The 9932-nt window shown below is 31.9% G+C and overlaps 1 long non-coding RNA gene across 1 annotated transcript; it reads left to right on the top strand.

Moving 5' to 3' along the window:
* The first annotated feature begins 911 nt into the window (after positions 1–911).
* LOC123258704 lies at positions 912–6537 on the top strand. Its single transcript, XR_006508120.1, has 3 exons — positions 912–923; positions 6223–6353; positions 6494–6537. It is a non-coding gene; the product is annotated as an uncharacterized LOC123258704 (long non-coding RNA).
* Positions 6538–9932: the final 3395 nt, after the last annotated feature.

Below are 9932 nucleotides of genomic sequence, written 5' to 3'. Positions count from 1 at the left end.
AAAAACAAATCAGAAAGAATAAAAAGTAGAAAAAATAAAAAGTTCACGCCGAATCGCATGGATTGAAGAGTTTTCATCTTTGATTTTCTTAATTTATTAACATTTCTAACTATTCATCCAAAAAGCCTTCCTGGTTAATTTTGAGATGTCTTCGACTATTCGTTTAAAAAATATCGAATTTAAAAAAAATCGCTCTTTCGGTTTTTTGCTCATGACTTTAATAATGTAACGACAAGAGCTTTTATTTTATCTTTGTTTTTTACGTAGTTTTTAGAAAACATTATCCAGTGTTCACATATGTAACTTGTATATTTTAAACTTAAAAAATTTTTTCCAAGTGAGTACATATTTTGATTTTTTCCAAAATTTATTTTAGAGTATTATCTTTTTAACAACTTTTGTGTTCAATCTGATCGTAGGATTTCCATAATTACTATCTTTTTTTAATTTTTTTAAATTTCAAAAATTTTTTTTTTATACTCTGTCATGGCTTACAATTATTGTCACTGTTGTTCTCAATGTTACTTTCTGAAACTGATTGAAAATTTGGAGTTCCAATAAATTCTTTTTCACTAATGTTGAGATGTTTTATATTTGCATTGAATTAAAAGAAAAGTCGTTAACTATTGTCAATAGATGAATAAAACAAAACTTCCAATTGTATAATATTTTTGCTGAAAGAATTTTTCAAAATATAATTTCATTTCGAGCTTCTGTTAAGTATAATACAGATTACTGAAATTATTCTATTTACAAGATAAAATTAATTGAATTAATTATTCAACATATCTCAATTGACATATGTCATTGAATTATTAAAAATAAAGTATAGTTATTTAGATTTTCACCTATTTTTGTCCATACAAGATCGAAAAATTATCTTTTTCAAGGGTTTTTTTTTTTTGCATGACTCATACAACGATGTGTTTCAGTTACATAGAGCTATTGACATTTTTGATTTTCGATTTTTTTTTTTTTTTTTTATAAAAAACCCGAAATCATCCCGAAATTTTTGTTTTTTTCAAAAATTAAAAATCAAAACGCTGAATATTAATGCGAATTATTATTTTTATTTTTTTTCTAAAAAGTACATTTAAAAACAAAAATTTCAATAAAAAAATCATCCCAATAAGTTAATTTTCAAAAAAGTTATGGCTATTTAACGACAAAAAGCTGTCTTTTTTAAATAACTCGTAACTTTTTTTTGATTGGGTAAAAAAATTTGAAAAAATTCTGAAAATTGTTTTCAATAGGGTAGAGTAAGATACCAAAATTTCAGAAAAATCAAAAAGGGTCGGGTTTAAAAGTGATCGATTTGGCATGGAATGCCCCATATATAACATAAAAATATAATATAAATAAATATATTTTTTTTTTCTTCTATATATAGATCAAATTTAGATATAATTGACAGACTGAATATAGATAAATTAAGTCAAGAATTTTATGAAATAAAATAATTTGTTGTCGAAAACCAAAAAAAAAAAGTTATTTTTGACTTTTTATAATTTTCGTTTTTTAAAGCCCTGTAACTTTTTTCCTATGCATCTTAGCGAAAAAATTAAAGAGACCTTTTTGTAGAGAATTTAATTTCCTACAAGATAACGATAAGGGAAATTAAAAAAAAATTTTTTGACAATTTACAATGAAAATACAGAAAAAAGTTTTTTTTCAACGTATTTTAAATGGGAAAGGGGACCCCCCATGCGCCAGCTCAATTTTCACGATATCAAGGTCATCTTTTAGGAGGTTTTTATTGGTCTAACAAAGAAACTTTTTAGATGTATTTACTAAAAAAAAAAAAAAGTTTTTTTATTCTGACGCAGTCTAATACATATATATATATATATATATATATATATATATATATATATATATATAAATAAATAAATATATATATCTAATATATAAAATTCTCGTGTCACAATGTTCGTTCCCATACTCCTCCGAAATGGCTCGACCGATTCTCATGAAATTTTTTATGCATATTCAGTAAGCCTGAGAATCGGCTACTATCTATTTTTCTAACCTCTAAGTGATAAGGGGTGTTCACCCTAAAAATTTTTTTTTTATTTTTTTGATAAAATTTTATTTTTTTATTATGTGGCGTCAAAAAATACATACAACTCTAAATTTGCACTTTTTTATCACCAACCCTTGCTTTTTAATATTCATTTTCATAATTTTATCATTTTCTATCCCGCTCGATAACATCAATTATTATCACTTGGTAAGTTATCCCCTTCACGTGTCTACCGGTGTCACTTCTCACCCTGTAAACAGCACGGAGTAGGGATGTTACCTCTACAGTTTTCGGCTATTATTAGTGTTTATGCTTCAAGCGTAGTAGTTAAACATTTTTACTATCTCAGTGTAACTCTCATATCAAATATATTCTGGAGTAACTTTATTATTTATTTATTAATAACTAATATTATTGAATATAATTAATTATTAATAAATAATAAAATTATTAATTTTGAGTGTAAATCGCACGATCAGTTAATTGTGACTTACATAACCTCTAAAATACTCAACACGTGTCACGAGTTCCCGCAAACAACGGCTATTGAGTTGTAAGTATAAATTATTTTTTACGTTTATTATAAAATCAAAAATTATTATTTCTTATTTATAACGAAAATATTGTTGGGAATGGTGAAAAACGAATTCCGTGAAAGTTAGATTTTTATTACAGTTGGGAAATTTTTTTTTTGTGTTTACTTATAAGAGCTCTAACTTCGACAGAATTTTTTTTTTCACTATTTCTAACAATAGCGATAACATTCAGCGACGATATGTACAATGAAGCATTGTTTGCTATTGAGGATCTTTGCATTATCATTGCCAACTTACCACTCAGTCATTTCGGTATGAATTCGCCAAATCGAGGTGCAACTGATTTAATGAACACTGAAATGAATCGTGAAATGCAGTACAACACTGTAGAAACGGCGGCGATTGTTACTCGCAATATTCCACTAATGAATGAGGAACAAAGAACCATTTACGACCGCATTATGCTCGCATTTTCAGCAGGACAAGGTGGGTTCTTCTTTTTAGATGCACCAGGTGGAACTGGCAAGACATTCCTTATTTCGCTAATTCTCGCCAAAATACGATCCAATAATGGCATCGCATTGGCCGTTGCATCATCGGGCATTGCGGCAACTTTATTGGATGGAGGCAGAACAGCTCATTCAGTATTTAAGCTACCACTAAATATTCAAAATAACCCTGACGCAGTGTGCAACATAAAAAAACAATCGTCCATAGCCACAGTGCTGAAACAGTGTAAAATTATCATCTGGGATGAATGTACCATGGCACACAAACATTCGCTTGAGGCGTTGAACAGGACATTGAAAGATATTAAAAACAACGACAAACTATTTGGTGGCACTCTGTTAGTCCTTTCAGGTGATTTCAGACAAACACTTCTCGTCATTCCACGTTCAACATACGCTGATGAAATCAACGCCTGCTTAAAATCATCGACATTGTGGCGTAATGTTGAAATAGTACAGCTGAAAGTAAATATGCACGTTCAAATGCTTCAAGATCCATCCGCTGAAACATTCTCAAAACAACTCTTAGATATCGGCGATGAAAAAGTCACTATAGCTGAAACTGGATACAAAATTAGCGAATGATTTCTGCACAATCATTGATTCACAAGATGCTCTCATTGAACAAATATTTCCCGATGTACACACGAATTATATAAATCTCGAGTGCCTTGCAGAAAGAACAATGTTAGCTGCAAAAAATGTGGACATTGACATTTTAAATCTGAAGATACAACAGTTATTGCCAGGGGACTTGGTATCATATAAATTTATTGATACAGTTTGCGATGACATTGAAGCTGTAAATTTTCCAACAGAGTTTTTGAACTCACTAGATTTGCCAGACATGCCACCACATAACTTACAATTGAAGGTTGGATCTCCAATTATTTTGCTTCGTAATTTGAACCCGCCACGGCTATGCAACGGTACGCGATTAGTCATTAAAAAATTAATGAAAAACGTTATCGAAGGCACCATTTTAAATGGCAAGTTTCGAGGTGAAAATATATTGATACCACGAATACCTATTATACCCACAGATGTGCCAATTCAATTTAAGCGTATTCAATTTCAAATTAGATTGGCATTTGCAATAACTATTAATAAATCCCAAGGCCAAACAATGTCTGTTTGTGGCTTAGATTTGAGCACACCATATTTTTCACACGGACAATTATACGTTGCATGCTCTCGAGTGGGTAAACCATCAAGTTTGTTTGTATTAGCTAAAGACGGGCTAACAAAAAATATTGTTCACGCTGCAGCATTGAGAGATTAATATTATGTAATTAATTAATTATATAAATAATTATTACTTTTTATAAATTAAAACAATTAATGTTTGGTGTTTTGTTATTTTTAAACAACATTCCCTCATCGTTCACAGCGCTCCAGGCCTTTTTCACTCATATTCCACATCCTTATACACTTCCAATAAGTTAGTAATTTTTTTTCTACACTAGAAATTCTCTAGAAATTATTCACATGGCAAAACAACGTTTGCCGGGTCAGCTAGTATATATATATATATATATATATATATATATATATATATATATATATATATATATATATATATACATACAGAGTGTCCCAGAAGTAACGGACGCCATTGTAGCATCTGATAAACAAAATAATTCTGAGACGAAAAGTCCTTAGCCATTTTTTAATCAGACGCATAGATAATTAATTATTAATTAAAATAACGTTCTTTTATGCGTTAGAGAGAGAGCACTAGTGTCAAGTCAAGTGTGTTCTAACGAAGACCCTTGCACGTGTGAATGTGTAAGTAAATATGTGTGACTACGTAGCTAGATACTAGTTAGTCATACAGTTAGTTGTGTCTTTGTTTGGCACATACTTTACTGGACACTGGCGCTCTCTCTCTAACAAATAAAGAGACGTTATTTTTAATTAATAATTAATTATCTATGCGGTTAATTGAAAAATGGCTAAGGACTTTTCGTCTCAGAATTATTTTTTTCATCAGATGCTACAATGGCGTCCGTGGCTTTTGGGACACCCTATATATATATATATATATATATATATATATATATATATATATATATATATATATATATATATATATATATATATATGAAAAATTGATGTGGGTACTCAAATGAAAGGTCTCGATGAGTGTAATGTCGGGATGAGCTTATATCTTTAAAAATGTCAATAGTTAACAAGATAAAAGGTCATTTCTTAATTATGTGTCTAGAAATGAAGCATTTTCGAATACAGCCTAAATATTTATCATGATAAATTGACTATCGATAAGAATGATATGAAACCTTAAAAAGGCGCAAATTCAAGTCAAGACCTTTGCAATGACACTAAATTTCACTAAAAAAAACTCCGATTTTATCATATGACTATCCTGGAGACAAAATTTTTTGTTATTCTCTTAATAATATAAATATACTTTTTTCAATACTCACTCTTATGTCAAACATTAGAATGTTATTATATTCTGACTCTAAAATCGAAAAAGTTTAGTTTTTTATACTTCCTGTGTAGTTTTTATATGATTGCAATCATGATGATTTTAACTATCTAAAAGTTACCATCTAGATAATAAACCGTATTATCATAATTGTGGGAATTAATATATCGTCCCCTTTCTGTGTAAACCTCGTAACTCCATTTTTTTCGAAATTGAGATTTTTAGCGAAAATCATTCCTTAGCATTCTTGTAACATAAAACCAAACATGCAATGTTCATAATGATGATAGAATTTTTTTTAGAGGCTTTTGATTTTTCTCGTATGTTCGAATTCAAAAACCTCGTATGTTCGAATTCAAAAACCTCGTATCTACCGTAAGTATCGTCGAAAACGTTAAGATGGCATTGTTGTTTTATTACTGAACGTTTGTAAACATGTTCACACTTAAGTTGACTGTATTTTGTTGATTGAAATTTATTTTTTATCCATATGAATCCATACAAATATTATTTAGCTCTTCGAGCTCAAAAGTCTGATAGAACTTTGTAACGGAGTGTTACAGTCCCTGTATTACCCATGTGTGGTTCCTGGCCTGCGCCAGTTAGTTAATCGACGGATCACAGGGCGCTCTGCTTCGAAGTACTCGCGCCTCTAGCTATAAGTAATAAGTAAGTCCCCGAGGGGGAAGCGCCGGCGCCGAGAGAGAGAGAGAGAGAGAGAGTGGGGAAAGCAGAGTGAAGAAAGAACTACAACGACAAGACCACGAAGATTCATTGTGACCGAACAGTCTCACTGGACGCATCGCAAATTTTTGTAAGAACACAGAGCACAGGTAATTATTTTATTTCGCTCACCTTTAAGTGGAACGAAGCGATAAAAACTCAATTAATTTATTGCTTGCTAGGCCGCCTGCCAGCTTGCGTAAATTAATTCTAAATTGTAATAATTTCTAATGCTGATTTGCGGTTACAGGCTTGAGAAAATACCCAGAGCACGAGTGACAGTGACCAGAGTTTTGCCGCCAAGCAGATTGATCCGAGGAGATATTTGCCGAGGATTTACCGAGGAGAAATTTACACCAGCCTGGACAGAAGGAGTCGCAGCTCTTCGAGGGAGTGCACGAGTATTTAGATATTAAAAACGAAAAACTCCAGGTACAAATATCATGTCTGATTTTATTTCTCGGGTCTGCGGCGTCAGCCAGGCAACACGTCGGCTGAAGGTCACCGCCATTTCGCGTTCAGTCACAATCGCTAGTCTATAAATTATTTAATTAAATTTGATATTAAAATTAGAAAATTATAAAACAATTAATTAATAACACCAGGACATGTTTCGGGTTATTGATTAATTTGTTTAGGGAAAATAATTTGTCTTGGTCATTACTAATTTTACACGTAGGCCTGTCAGGGTTAATAATACTAGGCATTTAGTTCGGGTTATTAATTCCAGATCTTTACGCCATGTGTAAAATTTATTAATTGAGAATCTTTGGATAATAATTTGGCTTAAGCCAATAGGAATGAAACTGAGTAAACCGCTAAATTAAAATTATTTAAGACTAAAATTTATTCGACACTAAAATTATTTTTAATAAATTATTTTGCGCATTATTTAATATTTGTCATAGTTGAAATTAAAACTAGAGTCAGGAATTATCATTAGAATCAATAGAACTGGCAAGTTAAAGTAGAAAATAAAAATCGTAAAAAATTCGTTTGAAAAAAACGATACCGGAGTCGAGCGACAGAGACGCCAGACCGAGCGAGAGCGTTAGCCATCTTGTCCCGCGCGAGAACGCTGAGTAGAGGACACTCAAGGTCGAGACAAAAGACTCCGGTTAAAATAAAATATTCTAATATAAGTAAAATATTCTAATATAAGTAAAATAGAATTTTAAGTGTCAAGAGACATAAAACAAAATACCATAGAATAATCATTTGTCTAAGTTTCACTTTTGCGTTGAAAATTCAATTGAGTAAAATTTACTGCTGAGTACTGGATTAAATAAAATAATTTGGATTAAATTAAAGGATGTAAAAGATTTAAGTTTACTCGATTATAGGAATTTATTTAATTTTGCTAAAATAAAGATTAAAATTTATTTAGTAATTTCTCGGACATAATGAATGGATTTAATCCTCGATGAATTGGAATTTTAATTTGGATAATTATTGTTGTAGAAATTGAAGATACGGCAGTAATTTAGATAATAGGAATTTGTAATTTATAATTCGGAAAATGATGAATAAGAATTTTAGAAATATTAATTAGAAAAATAATATTTTGGAAATTATTTATAAATTGGAATTAAAGCGTTATTATTATTATTATTATTATTGGAATTGGAATAGAGTGTGTTTGTGTGTGAGTAAAGGGGCTATCCTGCTTCGGGGTAGTTCTCTTAGAGTAGCGTGAAGTTTGGGGGACAGCGTGCGCTGTGTGGACAACGTGTGCAGTCACGTCCGGGTCCAGCTCAGTGGCGTGAGAGTCCGTGAGACCGCGCGAACTAAGTTAGAGTAGCGTTAGAGGTCCAGGGGACGGCGCGAAGTAGATAGAGTACCGTGAGAGTCCAGTAGGCATCGGGTACTGTAGCCACGTGAGGGTCTAGCTGGACAGCGTGAAATATACTGTATGAGAGTGAGTGTGAGTGTGGTTTGTTATCCATGAAATTTTATATATTGTCATTTTGGCCATTATTTCAATTGTAAAAGGGAGTGGAAAAATAAATAATTTTTGTTAAACGAATTTCTGTGTCTAAATTTTAGTTTCCTTTCAGCGATCTCTCACGACCCTGACCTAGCACTCCATGTTCTGGTCCAGTTTCTGGATACTGAGACCAAAAATCCAGTGGCGCCCTTAAGAGAAAAAGGGGCGACCAAGGGAAACATAACATTCCGTTTCAACTTTGACACAACACTATTTTTAAAATTTTCAAACCGCGATAACTTTTGAATAAATGGACCGATTTTTACGTGGTTGGCGGCATTCAACGCAATTTTTTAAGCCTTATAAAGAATCTTCAAGTTTAATTTGATCGAACTACGAATTTCGGAGTAATTCCGAAAATACACTTATCAGTGATCGGTGGAAGGACAACAGAATCAGCACCGAAGAAACAATAGGCACAACGCTCTCCCCTGAGAGCTTGGTAACCTGCATGATAAAAAAAGAAGAAAACTGGTCAGCTGTCGCAGCCTACGCGCAGCGCCTTTTAAAAGAAAAAATCGCAGAAAGGGATTAGAAACCAGTAGTAACAAGAAGCAGGTGTCGTGCCTATTTTTTTCGGTAGCAGCTACCGATTTTATTTCGGTAGCAGCTGCCGATCGCCAATCGGTAGCCTCTGCCGATTATTTTTTTCCGTGTATGAAATATACGGCTGACTATACTCTCAGCATACTTCTGAATCTTTTCTGCACAGTACTGTGGGTCTATTTTATAGTACAAACTATTATTCAATCATATCAGTAAACCTGTTTATTTTAACTTCTCGCTATGAAAATCAATAACTTTTAAAAATTGGGAAATATAGAGAAATTGTCGAAATTCGAGCATTCATCGGATGTCTGTGTTCACTTGTCCGTACGCGCGCGTATGTGTGTGTGTGTGTGTGTGTGTGTGTATCTTATAAGTTTTTAACTCCGAACTCCATAATTTATTAAGGTAGTTCGAGCGTGATAGGTATATCATAAGAAAATTATGAAATTTTTTCTATCGAAAGATAAATATATTAATAATTCATCACCAAAATTTCAGATCGATTGACCGCACCGTTTTTGAGTAATTAATTTTCGAAATTGCATCTTTTGCACGTAGAGGTATAGAAAGGTGGTAAAAATATGAAATTATTTGGCCCACTCGAGTGATACGGAAAATTTACTACTAACTTTACTACTGTGAAAAAAGTGTCTTTTCGGAATTACTTCGAAATTCCTGGTTCGATCAATTAAAACTTAAAAATTTTTTATAAGGCTTAAAAAACTGCGTCGAATGCCGCAAACCGCGTGGAAATTAGTTGATTCATTTAAAAGTTATTGCGGTTTAAAAATTCAAAAAATAGTGTTCTATGAAACCTCTATCAGACTTTTCGGAGAGCTCAAAATAACACATAAATTGCATTTTTGAGCTCGAAAAGCTCAAAAACATCATAAATACAATTTTAAGCGCCTACACTGATAAAAAAATTGACTTGACTCAAGAGCCAAACTCTTGAAAAAAGAATTCCATTTTGAAGAAAATGATTTTCCAGAGTCAAGAGAATAAATTCTTGACTCAAGAAAATTTTCTTAGACCAAGAATAATTTCTTAACTCAAGATTTTATTCTCTTAACTCAAGAAAATCATTTTCTTCAAAATGGAATTCTTGGTTCAAGAGTTTGGCTCTTGAGTCAAGTCAATTTTTTGTATGGAA

The sequence above is a fragment of the Cotesia glomerata genome, linkage group LG2, assembly GCF_020080835.1.
Source record: "Cotesia glomerata isolate CgM1 linkage group LG2, MPM_Cglom_v2.3, whole genome shotgun sequence".
Taxonomy (NCBI): Eukaryota; Metazoa; Arthropoda; class Insecta; order Hymenoptera; family Braconidae; genus Cotesia; species Cotesia glomerata.
Note: the sequence above shows the minus strand (reverse complement) of the source record. Positions and strands in the feature narration are given on the sequence as shown.